Source organism: Nyctereutes procyonoides, unplaced genomic scaffold, assembly GCF_905146905.1.
Source record: "Nyctereutes procyonoides isolate TBG_1078 unplaced genomic scaffold, NYPRO_anot_genome, whole genome shotgun sequence".
Lineage (NCBI taxonomy): Eukaryota > Metazoa > Chordata > Mammalia > Carnivora > Canidae > Nyctereutes > Nyctereutes procyonoides.
The window spans coordinates 6564413-6578822 of NW_026575122.1; positions in this window are offsets into that span (position 1 = coordinate 6564413).

Consider the following 14410-nt stretch of genomic DNA (forward strand, 5'->3'; position numbering starts at 1 on the left):
CCTGGGCCAGAGGCAGCCACTCAACCACTCAGCCATCCAGGTGTCCTGGAACAAGGTCTTTTTAAAAATCTAATTTCACCATTTCTGCTCTTAATGCCATTTATTCTACTAACATTTAACTTAGTTATCCCTGTGATTAAGATTACATATACCTTCTTGTTTTTTGTTTTGTTTTTTTCTCTTCTCGTTCACATCTTTGTTACCGTTTTATCTCCACTTGTGCATTGTTATTTAAAATTATTATTATTTTTTAAAGATTTTATTTATTTATTCATGAGAGACACAGAGAGAGAGGCAGAGACACAGGCAGAGGGAGAAGCAGACTCCATGCAGGGAGCCCAACGTGGGACTCGATCCTGTGACTCCAGGATCACGCCCTGGGTGGAAGGCAGGCGCTCGACCACTGAGCCACCCAGGTGTCCCTAAAATTATTTATTTTTCAAATCCTTGCTCTAGGTTTTACAATATATCTTTGTAACATCTCAGTCTGTCTAAAAATAGTATACCACTTAACTTATAGTAGAAAACATTGTGCTGTCATTCCATCTCTCATATCGTCACATATACTGTCAGTCTCACATTACATTACTGACATTTTTGCTTTAACTATTTTAAGTTTCTACTATTTTGGCTTAGAGAGTGTATTATTTTTTATTTTAAGATTTATTCCTGTTTATTTGAGACAGAGAGAAATAATACACAGGTGCACGAGTGGAAGAGCAGAGGAACAGGGAGAGGGAATCTCAAGCAGACTCCCTGCTGACCTGAGCCAAGGTCGAATCGGATGCTCAACAGCCTAAGTCATCCAGGTGCCCCTGATATCAGAACTAAGTAAAATGGTTCTTTTATATCTACCATTGTTTTGGGTTTTTTTTTTTTTTTTCAGATTTTCGGGTTTATTTATGTAGATCCACATTTCCATCAATTCTAATTTTCCTTCTGTCTAATAAACTTTGCTCAAAATTTTTCCAGTATATGTTTGTTAGAAATGGCTCTTCCAAGTTTTGTTCTTTGAAGAATATTCGTATTTTGCCATGATTTTGAAAGATATTTTAAATGAATGTATAATTCTGGATTCACATTTTTTACTTTTAATGTGTTAAAGTAGTCCTTCAATTGTCTTCTGGCTTCCAAAATTTCATATAAAAAGTTGATCTTTCCTTAGATATGTTTTTCTGTATATGAAGTTTCCTTTTTTCTTTTGAATGATTTTAAACTTTTTTTTCTTACCTTTAGTTTTGGGCAGCTTGACTCTGGCTGATTTTTAAAAAAATACTCTTTGCTTAGGGTTCTTTGAGACACTGTGCATTGCTGTCCTGTATTAAATTTGGAAATTTTATAGGGATAATTTCTTCAAATAACTCGTCTATGCTTCTTTCTTTTCCTTCTCAGTTGGGCACTATAAATATATGTAATATTCCCCACAGTTCCTGGATTCGTGTTCTCCTTTGTGCACTCTTTTGTGCTTTTGTTTTAAAGTTTGAATATTGTTGACACATTCATCTCCATTGATTTATTTTATTTTTTGACTTTGAGGATATTGATAAACCTTAAAGTGTTGATAAACCTTTTGAAAGAATCCTTTAACTATGCTATCTTCTATAAATATGCTTTATATAGTAGATTATATATAATTCACATTCATATTGAACCCTTTGTAAGAGTTTAAAACATTTCACTGAAATTTCCCATCTGTCCAACTTTTTCACTAGATCCTATAACTTCTTAATCATGACTATATAAGTTAAAAATCTTTCGGATATGTCTAATAATGGATAACCTCTGCTGCTACCTTCTGATTTATATTAGGTCTAAAGACTCAGAGGCCTTTTCTCTATGTTCTCAGATATTTGACCCTTCCCCAGCAGCACATTTTTTTTTCTTATATTTCTAATTTTCTGAATTACCCTCTTCAGTACAGTTCTAGGAAACCCCTGTGTGCCTGGTATTGGGTTGGGACTTTGTCAGTGTCCTTGCACATCCTCCAGCACCCTAAAGCATGAAATCTGCCTCATTTCTGTGGAGGCTCTTCGTGGGATTGAGGTCCTTTCCCTTTCCTAGTGATAATAGACTTTTGATTTGTATCAGTACAGGATGATTGGTCTGATTGGTTTTTCTGCCTTTCACTGGGTCAGGTAGCTTTTTCTTCTAATCTTCCTGGTGAACCTTTGCCTTAAAATAGAGTCTTATGTGCCTCTCACAGGTTACGTACCTTACTAGCTAGTTATTTGCAGAAAACCCTGTGGTGAGCTTTCCTTCTCCTCCTTCGGGAGCAGATGAGTCTTGCTTCTACCCTTCCCTCAGCAGCAGGGTATCTTCGTTAATGATCTAGAATAGGAGTATTCCTTGTTTCTCCAACAGTAGCTTATGGCTTTATGATTACATGAGAGAAGAAACTAAGAAGTAGACAGAGTTTTGTTTCATAAGGGGGATGGCTGTGAGGTCTCCTGCCATTTCCTTAAACCTGAATTGTGAATTCACAGTCAAGGCCTTTGGAAATGGCTGCTGAATGAATGTGGACTCTGCATGTGCCTGTGGCTCCCACCTACTCTCCACTGTCACTGCAGCACACACTCAGGATTTAAGAGTGTGTCAAACCTCAACTGTTTCCTATTCTGTTTTAATGGCAAAGTTTGGTGCCACTATGACAAAAGCGAAACATTTCTTTCGCTCCATGTCTCCTTGGAACCTAGTTAGAATGGCTTCCTTCCAATCGTCCTTCCCTACCTTGACTCCATGCAGTTCCCCTTGATCCTCAAATTTGAATAGTGCTAGATATTTTTCACAGTCCCTAAAATTAATTCTAGTGTTTTACTTAGTATTTCAGAAAATATTTTCTAATAGAAAAACTGATTATGTTGGATTCCCGAGAAGAAATTTACATGTCTCTTTAGTGGCACCTTCTGGAGAGGTTGTTCACAGATAATTTGATATTTGCATAACTTGCTGACTTTATAATCTGACCCTTATATGAATGGCAACCATACTGTATAATTTTAGGGCTGTATATTATATAAACCTGTATCTTTTGAAAGTATGACCTAAACAAAGTCCTGAATTATACTTACACAGGTTCACACCAAAATAATTTTTTTCCCCTAAGTGAAACGTTGAGAATGAAAACAAAATCTCAAGTGTTACTTCAGCAATTAGTTTCTTCTCTGACCTTGAAGAAGTAATTTAAGTCTAATTTTCTTTTCATGTAAATATTAGGGTTCTCCATCTCTCTTTAAAGAATCATGTCAATTAAGTAGGCAATGGTTTAGATCCTTCCAGGTGTATGAACTACTCCCTGAGTGTAAATTATATTGTACTAACTGCATTAAGCCACCAGTGCCTGAAATTCAGTGAATTACTGCTCTACTGCATAAATGTTCCCCTAATGACTAGAAAGAGTCAATGTACTTTTTAAATTTTCCAGCTTAAATACTAGGACTTGTGTAATGTTCTTTACCAAACTTGAAGAGAAGTAATAGCCTATGTATATGGCATATTTTCTCACTACTAGTAGAAAAACAAGACTGACAGGAAGCTTGAAAACTAATTAGATTTTACAATACACCCACTGCTTTTAATCTATGAGACGTACTTTAAAGAAATAAAAAATATGTGAGTTAAAAATACTATTTAAATTCATCGTGCCGAACAGAATTTCTGAAGCATAAAGCAAAGGGTGTCCCAAAACACTTGGTAGCGTAATACCTGTCAAAATACTTGCTAATTAGTAAAATCTAAGAGCAGTTCATAGTGAATGTTGTTATCCATACTTTCAAACTGAGTACATTTTAAGGTCTTGAAACATCACTCTGTATTATCACTGAATAGCATTTCCTTGAGACCTTTTTACATACTGAAATGTGTTACACTTTTAGATAAGTACGCCTACGTGGTTAGCTACTCAATAGATTTTTTTTTCCAATTTGATCATAATAATTTGTTGTTATACTTGTGTTTCCATGTTAATTAATTTCCGAATCTGTTGATGTAATTAAAGTTATTGCTAACTTGAACGTAATTTGGTGTATCATTAGTTCTTCATCTGAGTTTCAACTGCAACGACACAGCAGCATTTTTTTAATGTCCTCACATTTTTATATTTCATGGCTATATTATTTTGGCATCACTTTCTCCTCCTATGTGCTCTTGTATTTCTCAGATGTTCTGTCCTCCAGTCATTTTTGGCTTTTCCAAGTGTTATATGTTTTGTAATCTGGGTAATGTATATTCTTCTGTTACTTGAAATTTCTTATTTCCATGGGGCTCAGCACAACCTCTGGTTCCCTTCAGAATGATCAACTCAAAGATCTATGGAGGTAATGACCATGGCACACAAAAAAACAGCAGAAAACTATAAAAAAAATCCTGAATGTATGGAGACTTGGTTTGTGTTTTTATGTTGTGTTTATATATGAATGTTATGGAGGATGAACATTGATATGGTTTCCTTTATGATCATCATAATAAATAAAGATGCATTTTGTATCTATTTATAAATCATTAATAATAAACTTATAGGTATGAATTCATCTATGATTATTTTCTATCAACTGCAAATCCACCTCTTAAACTCTGTTATAAAAGCTGGAACTCAGCAAATTATATTACTCATACATCTTTGTCACTTTGACTCTTACTGCATTTTTCTAATAGGAGACATTAGAGGGATAATGGAAGTTAGGAAGACAGGAGAATGACATCTTTCCCTTATTCTTGCCAGCATTACCAAGCTCAGTTGGAAGTTCACCCCAGCACTAGTAGGTTGAGCCAGATTCTTCTGGCAATCCCTGAAGCAACCCCATTGAGTCTCTTTCGAATTACCCCTTCCTGCGACATATGAACAAAGAGCATTTCACATTTTCTTGAGGCCTGAGGTATCAGGAAATTTAGGTGATCATTCCGCAAATATCTGAAGTATAATTGCAAAGAACCCCTTATTCAATTTCCTGATTTCTGGAAACCCAACCTCTTCCCTTTTGTTTTCCTGTCCATATGATGATCATGTTTCTCATACCCATGTTCTCTGCATTTTTGTTTTTTGCTTTTACTTTTTTAGACTGCTTCCTCTGGAAACAATTCCCTCTTATAAATCTATTATTTTAATAATGAATATGGCTCCTGTTTTATTGGCTAGTCTCTGACTGATAAAACATATTTAAGACTCTGGCAATGAATTACAAAATTAATTCCCAAAAAGCTTCTGGCAATTTATGTTAATGGAATCAACACATGATTATGCTTTTTTTTCTTTATATCTTTTTACTTATTTACCTAATTTTAAAATATTCATTAACATCTGAGTTACAAAAGAGTTTATTTTAATTCATATTTATTTCATCAAAAATGACTTCTTTTTGACATGTAGAAACCTGTTGTGCACAGGTTTTAGCCATTTTTAAAGAACTTTAAAGTGCTCTAAGTAGCTATTTTGCCAATAATATTCAGATTCCTTTTTATGAGCCCTAATTTTCACAACGTCGAGTACTTTGTTTTTCTGAATAGGTTTTTAAGAATAGTAGGTGAGGATACTTGAATTTCCTGTTTATAATCTAAAGATTAAAGTTCTAGGTTATTCTCACAATTATTAAATTCTTCTACTTACAAATTGAGGTGTATTGGAATAGAAATCCTTCTTTGAGAACCCCCCATGTACCTACAGCTACCACTCACAATTTATTTGAAAGAACAATTAGAACAAATGATATAAAGTATAGGATAATTAATGTGTTTCCTCCTTCTGTACTAACCCTTGTCAACAGAGATATTAGGGATTAATCCATATATACTCATTTTCTCATATTTCAAGTGGAATAACTATGTTACCTTAACTATGTCATGCCCTTTGGGGTTGCCTATTTTTCCTATTCAAATTCTAAAATAACTTAAATGAAAAAAAATCTGCTATCGAGTAATCGTTGTATTTTTTTTTCAATATACCTAAAGGTAGTTTTAATTTTAATTAAGCTTTCATTTTAGAATTGTTTTAGAGTCACAGAAAAGTCTTACAAATAGTAATGAGAGTTCTCGTATACCCTGCAAGTAGTTTCTCCTTTTATTCATATTTTATATTAGAATGGTACACTTAACACAATTAATGAACTAATATTGACACATTATCTTTGGCTAAAATCCATAGTCTATCCAGATTTCCTTAGTTTTTATATAATTTCCATTGTTTTGCTCCAAAATTTCAATTAGAATATGATATTACACTTAGCTGTCATGTTTCCTGAGTCCCCTCTTGGCTGTGATAATTTCCCAGACTTTCCTTGTTATAGATGATGTTGACTGTTTTGAGGAGTACTGGCTAGGTATTTTGTTGGATGTCCTTCTATTGGAATTTGTCTGATTTTTTTTTTATAATTAGAGTAAGAATTATGGATTTGGGGGAAGAAGATCAAAGAGGCAAAGTGTATTTCTCATCATATCATATCAAAAGTACACACCATCAACATGACTTATCACTGTTGATATAAACCTTGATCACCTGGCTGAGATAGTGTTGTTAGATTTCTCCACTGTAAATTTATTATCACACCCTTCTACATATTTTACTCTTTGGAAGGAAGTCACTATGCACAGACCACACATAAAAAGTAAGGTTTTAAGTTTCCCTTCCTCGAGTGCATAGAATCTACTTAAATTATTTGAACTTTCCTAAAGGAAAGATTTCTGTATCATCATCTCTTTGCTTACTTTTTTTCAATCATTTATTTATATCAGCATGGAATCATAGATACTTATTTTATACACTGGGCTATAATCCAATACTACTTTATTTATTGTTAGCTCATATTATTCCATCTTTTGCCACTAAAAGCTTTTTCATTTGTTTCCTGTGTCCCTTTAGCATACCCTGATCATCATATTTTCAATCAGCATTTATTCACTTTCTGGCACTACAAGATATTCCAGGGCCATCTTGTATATACTCTGGTTCACTCCCAGAATCAGCTATTTCACCAAGAAGTCCTGGTTACTTATATTGAAGAATGGTATTAGAAACCAAGATCTGGGTACTGGATACGTTCATTCCTACTGGGGTGATCTGTCTTCTGAGTCCTCTAAGCTAAGATAGAAGGAAATACATGTCTGCATACTACCCAGTATGTACACACATATCTATAAATATATCTCTGTGTATCCTTTCCCATCTATATTAAGGTAACTATGAGTTTATATTGTCACTTACATCTCTAGCCCATCAAAACATGTGATATTCTACAAGTCTCTTTTGCTTATATTTAAACTTCCATTCTAAGAATGAAAAATCTGCCCCCTATGTCTCCTCCCTTGATCACTTAAGTGTTCACTATACACGTATAATGTTTAAGAATTATTAACTTGTTTGTCCTTCTCCGATTGACTTACTTCACTCAGCATACAGTGTATGTTCTCACTCATTTGGGGAATATGAATAATAGTGAAGGGGAATATAAGGGAAGGGAGAAGAAATGTGTGGGAGATATCAGAAAGGGACACAGAACATAAAGACTTCTAACTCTGGGAAATGAACTAGGGGTGGTGAAAGGGGAGGAGGGCGGGGGGTGGGGGTGAATGGGTGACTGGCACGGAGGGGGACACTTGATGGGATGAGCACTGGGTGCTATTCTGTATGTTGGTAAATTGAACACCAATAAAAATTAATTTATAAATAAATAAATAAATAAATAAACCTTAAAAAAAAGAATTATTAACTTGTAACTCCATGGAAAAAACAAACAAACAAACATTACCAAGAGTATAGTGCTCAGGTGCAGTTCTTCTGCTTTAGTCTTAGGATCACCATTCATTGTCAAAGTTACTTATGCCCACACATTTCCTCGACCCACTTTTGTGAGATTATTTCATACACTGTAATTAAGTTAGATTCTGTTGTCACAGCTTGCATTCATTCCTGGATCCCTCAACTTTCCAAAGGATTTTTTTTAATTGGGAACATTAGGGATCACTCTTTATGCAGTAAGCTTCCATCTGTTTTTGCAAATGGAGTGGCCTGCACCCACCGTAACATACCCCAGAGAAAAATTTCACAAGCTTAAAAATTTCCCTGTGCTAAACTTGTTTTATCTTTTGCATCAGCCTCACAGTTCTTGAATGTTCCATTTTCTTTACTTCCTCCACAATTGGTTGTGAACTCCCTGGGACCTTCTCAGGTATAATCTGAAAGTGGCTCCCTTATGAAGAGCAGGAAGAGTCAAAAGCAAGAGGCAGGGCATTCACACTGGGTGCTGGTAGATTTAATAAGCAAGGGGACTTACAAATGAGGCTTCTCTTGGGTGGCCATGAGGTGACTAGGCCCCTATTCCTGCCAAGAAAAAAGTGATATTGGCTAATGAAACAATACATTTTTAATTAAATGGTTTTGGGGGGGGTTCACAACGTTAATGAGAATGGCAGGGGGGAAAACAGGATGGGTAGCAGTTGAAAAATGTGGTGCAGGTTGGAGTAAAAAATATATGTAAAATTTTACTAAGAATGAATCTTAAGGAGATACCAATTTTTGTATGAATGATATTATACACCTTCGCTGCCATTCCACTTCTGCAGCTCTTCAAAACTAGAGGTGCCTTTGAAGCTGAGACCACTACCAGTATACCAATATTTCTTTGGGGCACCAAATATTGAATCAAGTCTTAAATGAATCTGTATTAGTTTCCTATCACTGCTCTAATGCATTAGTGTAAGTTTCATGACTTAAAACAACAGAAGTTTATTCTCTCAGAGTTCTGTAGGGCAGAAGTCTGAAATCAGTATCAATGGGTCAAAATCAAAGTGTGAATAGAGCTGTGCTCCCTCCAGAGGCTCCAGGGAATACTGTGTTTCTTACCTCTTCCAAGTTCTGTTGGCTGCTGGCAATCCTTGATTTATCCCCCTCACTCCAATCTCTGTTTCCATGTTTATATTGCCTCTGCCTGTTCTGTCTGTGTCAAAAATCCTTCTTTCTTTCTCTTAAAAGGACACTTTAAAAAAAAAAAAAAGACATTTATTTATTTATTTATTTATTTATTTATTTATTTATGATAGACAGAGAGAGAGAGAGAGGCAGAGACACAGGCAGAGGGAGAAGCAGGCTCCATGCTGGGAGCCCAACATGGGACTCGATCCCGGGTCTTGAGCCACCCAGGGATCCCCTTATTTTCTTGTTATCCACAATGTGAACCACATTTCTACATATGAACAATGTGGTATGTGTTCAAACACTCAGGTGCTGTGTGATAGGTTTAAATACAGTTCCCTAAAAATTTTAGTCCCTAATCCCTAGACTTGTAATTGTTACCTAATATAGCAAAGATACTGCAGATGTGATTAAGTTAGGCCTTGAGTTGGCAAAATTCTCTTGGATTATTTGTGCTCTAATAATAAATCTTAAAAAAAAAGAAAATATAGTTGTATTCTACCAATTATAATCTGGGATTTCAGATGATCATCTCTATTCACCTAGATAAAATAACGCAATGAAAAGCAATTACTCAATATTAAAATTCAGATTTAGAAAACATTGAATAGGATGTCTTTAAAGTTAGACTCAATTAAGATGAGAAAACCAAAGCCAAAGAAATATGGAGAGGTGTTCCTTGAGCACTTGCCCTTAAACTAAACTATGCATTGAAAGCAATTTCTCAGGTTACACAATTATCTTTCTGACTTTTTGGACTGGATAGAACATCAAACTTAGTTAAAAGTACAGTAAGGTCGACTCTTAGAAGTAGAACTTCACTAGCCATAGAATCAAGCCTATGCTAAGCCTGGACAAGATAAAAATAAAAAGCCGGTAAATTAGTCGTCTGTTAGAATATGGCATAACACTTAAAAAAAAAAAAACATACTTCAGAAACTCAAATATATAATCTAATCTTTTAACAACCTTGCACCAAAAGTCAGCAAACAGACAAAAATTGTCAGGCATATGAAAAACAGGAAAATGTGACTTATAATGGGGATAAGTGCATGTCGGTATAAGCAGACTTGGATTTAATACCTACAGTGGAATTAGTAGGCAAGGACTTACAAATACAGTTTTGGGATCATTGTATGTTCTGTAATTAGAATGAGCCTGGGGGCCCCCAGGTGGCTCAGTTGGTTAAATGTCCAGCTCTTTGCTTCAGCTCAAGTCATGCTCTCAGGGTCATGAGATGAAGTCCCACATCCGGCTCTGCACTGAGTGCAGAGTCTTCTTGAGGGTCTCTCTCTCCCTCTTCCTCTGTCCTGCATGCTCATGCTCTCTCTCTCACTCTCTCTAAAATAAATAATTAAATCTTACCCCCCCCCCCATTATTGTAAATATATCCTAGGGCTAAAAGGAAAAGGTGGCTCTATGAGAAAATAATGAGAAATCTTAAGAAAGATCACAGTTTTAGGAAATAAAATGGGTGTTGCTTCCTGCCATCTCACATTTGGAATTATATTTTTGTTTGTGAGGATTTTAATTCTGATGTGTTTAGGTGTGTTTTCCTTTGTGTTTATCCTGCTCAACTTTAGAGGTGGTTCTTTAATCTGTAGCTTTATATATTTCTTTTAATTTGCAATTTGACTCTTATTTTCTACAAGTATTTGTTTTTTTTTTCATTCATTACTCTTGCTTCTCCCTTTCTAATTCAATTTTAACCTTTATGAAACTTCTTTTAATTGTTCTAAAAGTTACTGTCATTTTGTCGACTTTTTCTCATGTGTTTTTTTTTTTCTCCATGCTTTGACTGATATGGTTTCTATTACCTTGATTTCAAATTCAACCATCCTTTATTCAGCAGTGTCCAGCTTGTGGAAAGCACATCTGCTGATTATTTTACTTTGGGTATTCTATTATTTAGTTAAACATATGAAATTATACCAAGTATGTTTTCTGGTCATGGCCAAAATTAATTAAAAAGGACTCTGGGATTGCATGGTCTTTACTGGGAGCAACTGATGGATTCAAGAAAGACAATAAAGGCAGACAATGATTAATCAGCCACTCGAGGCTAAATGAGAAAACCAGAGATTGCCTCTGCAACGTATAAAGTGATTTTCATCTGGAGCAGAGGGCAAAGAAAGCTGCAGAGTCTAAGACCACAGACTAAAATTAATCAAGGGTAGAGGAATTTCATGGAAGGTTTAATTCCAACCTCAGTAATTCTGCTATACCAATGCCAGGACTGTGACTAGAGAGGAATAGAATCCAGACATATAAAAATCACCTGGGTAAATAAATTCAAAAGCTTTGAAATTTCAGACTTTCTTGAAATATTCCTTGGCCTACAGAAATCCCCTTTCCTTCTGTTGAAGGCTAGTGCCCTTCTTTGATTTAGAGACAATACCGACATCTGCTTTGCTAGGTGACCACTGCTCTCCTGCTCTAATGTCCACTCTGGCTTCCTCCTAGTTTTGGTCTTGCCACTACCAGTAGAGATAGTGCATTACACATTTTTGAAGACAACCCTACAATTTTCTGAGTGACATAGAAAGGTTTGGATTTAGAAATAAACCAAGGACTAAAAAGTGTTCCTGTGTGTAAGCAAGCAGATCTGCTACCTGTGCAGCATGTCTTACAGCTATAATGGAGTAATAGCATCTTGATGGCACAAAGTATTGTGAGAAATTTATGCCAAGCACCCAAGGAGAATAAAAATATAGGCTCACTAGAAAACTGGAACAAAGCTTTGATTTCTACAATAGTGAATTAGTCACCATTTGACAAGCAGTTCTATTGGTACTATAGGGTCTTGGAAATGAAGCGTTTGACTTTAAGATGCTAAGTGATCATGTAGTCCAAACTGTCCATCAAGTGTTGATTTCAGCTGGAGTCACCAAGTCATGATCTCAGACACATCCAGCAACAAACTGTTATAACTTGGAAATGGTACTTCCAAATTAACACACAAGCAGACACAGCGAGACCTGTGTGGCTGGGCCTCTCAGCTCCTTTGTCTCTTCTCCATCAACTTTACTTTTGACCACACAGTGTATCTCGTTTGACAAATCAAGGAATGAACAATAAGGCAGAGGCTTGCCTATGATGAATTGATGTGACACTTGGGTACAAACCAAGATTCTGTATTTCTAAAAGGGAGTAAGAGAAATCCTCAAACTGAGCAGAGCTTTGGGAAATGCATCTAGTGGTCCAGCTTGCTTGGAAATAGAGGTACCCAAGTGAGAATATATTCAGATTCAAGAGCAGTGGAGAACAGCACTGCTGGTTGCCCAGGGGCCTGGAATAGGAAAGACTGGAAGATCAGCCTACATCTGCAGTGTGTTTCATTGTATGAAGAGCTGTATATGAATGACACTGAAATTTTTAAAAAACAAAACAAACAACAAAGACCCCTTTGCTCAAGAGTACTAAAATACCATATTAAGAGCAAGTTGTTATAGGTTTGAGAACAACAACAAAACCATGTAGGTTCAGTTTGACTTCAACAGAATCATAGTAATTAAACTTTTAAACTCCACATGGGCTACCAGTCTGACAGCTGGAACCAGGAGTAGTGTTGGGGCTTTCCTTTCAAAGAAAGGAGGTGGAGAAAAATACCCAGCTTCTGCCCAAAGGTGTATTTTATATAAACTGACTATCCAGTGAGTTGGTATAATATAAATACATTCCGAACAATGATGAGGAACTCAGTCAAGCCGATTGCTTACAACACACCTGATTCCGTAGTTTCCCAAATATATTCACGAGATAGAAGCTCTGAATTTCCCCTAATTCTTGGTCTAGAGTATGTGCCTGACGAGTGAGCCAACACACACTCACACACACACACAAACACACACACAGCAGGGATGTGTGTATATGTGAGCAAATGTAGTGGTCTAAAAGAGATTTTTTTTTTTTAAGGAGGGGGACAATCCGTAAATTTCCAAACATCCTACAGAAAATGAGTCTGCAAATAAAAATTCACATAAACAGACAGATGTGATTTTAAGAAAATATAAACATCTAATAATTATAAATACATTATAATGAAATGAAACCCAAATATGACATATTAAAGAAAACCATCTCAAGTATTACATATTAAATAAAATTTTAAAGTACACCCATATGAAATAAATACTAGTTTTAAAAGTTGGATTAATGAGAAATTAACCAATTCACCTAGAAAGTAAAAGTTAGGATTAATTTTTCAGATATCTATTTCCATTTCAGAACAAATTAAAATGTAACTGCAGCACATCAAAAATAAGAGTACGAAGTAATTTAAAAGCTACCAGATTGAAAAGACAGGTAACCTTCAAAGGAATGAAAATCCAATTATCATTATATTGTTCATTAGTAACTGCAGAGACAGCAGTGAACGTAATAAGGACTTCAAACTACTGCGAAAAAAGAAATGACAGTCAACATTCTATTTTATGCACAGAGGAGTATCCATTCAAGAATAATAAAGCCCTTTTTCCTGATGTGCCCACAGCCAAATACTTTGCCATTGAAAAAACCCATATAAAATATTGGTGGAAGTACATACGTCTTCGTAACATGCATGCACACACCTGTACGTGTTTTGTGGGGAAAGTCATGGTAAACAAAAAAGCAACGCTGATTACAGAAACTGAAAAAAAAAGTTGAAAATATTATCAAAAATTTTTTAATATTAAAAACAATATCTGTTACTCTATTAAATCAGGGTATGGGGCATGCATGCTTTTCATGGGTAATTAGGGCATTTCAAGAAATATTATGTGACTAGCACCCAGGAACCTACCCTTGCATTTTGCCAGTCATTAAGCTCCTTTTCTATTGTGACTTTTAACACATAGATTGGCTTTGTCATTTCTGAACTTTCTGTGAAAGGAATCAAAGTAGTATTGTTTTCTCTTGGATTCCATCACTCAGTACCTGTACCATTCATTCATGTTTTCACAAAGAATAGAATAAGGGCTAAATTCATTATTGTATAGAATCCCACTGTAGAGACCTTGAGTTTTTGTTCTTCTGAGCAGATATTATTTCCTCTTCATTTTTAAAGGATATTATTATAGGATAGAGAATGCTGGGTAAGCCACCCCCTTACCCCTTCAAGACTTTTTTTGTTTTGTTTTGTTTTGTTTTTCCCTTCAAGACTTTTAAGATGCTACCCAATGCCTTCTTGTTCACGTTTTCTTTTTTTTTTTTTTTTTTTTGTTCACATGTTTTCTGATAATTTTGTCTTCCATGTGTTCAATGAAGGTACAGCATTTTGTTTATTTTGATTTCCTGATAGATTTTCTTTTTGTATTCGGTTTTGGTTTCAGCAGTGTAACAAGATATGATTGCTTTCTTAGTTTATTCTAGTATTTATGCTCTTTGAGATTCTCTGAGCTTGGATTTGTGATTTGGTGTCTGTCCTCAGTTCTTAAAAATTGTCATTTGTTATTTACAGATTCAAATATTTATTTATTATATTTCTCTATATAGAATCTTCTGATGCATTCTACTTATGTGTATATTACACTG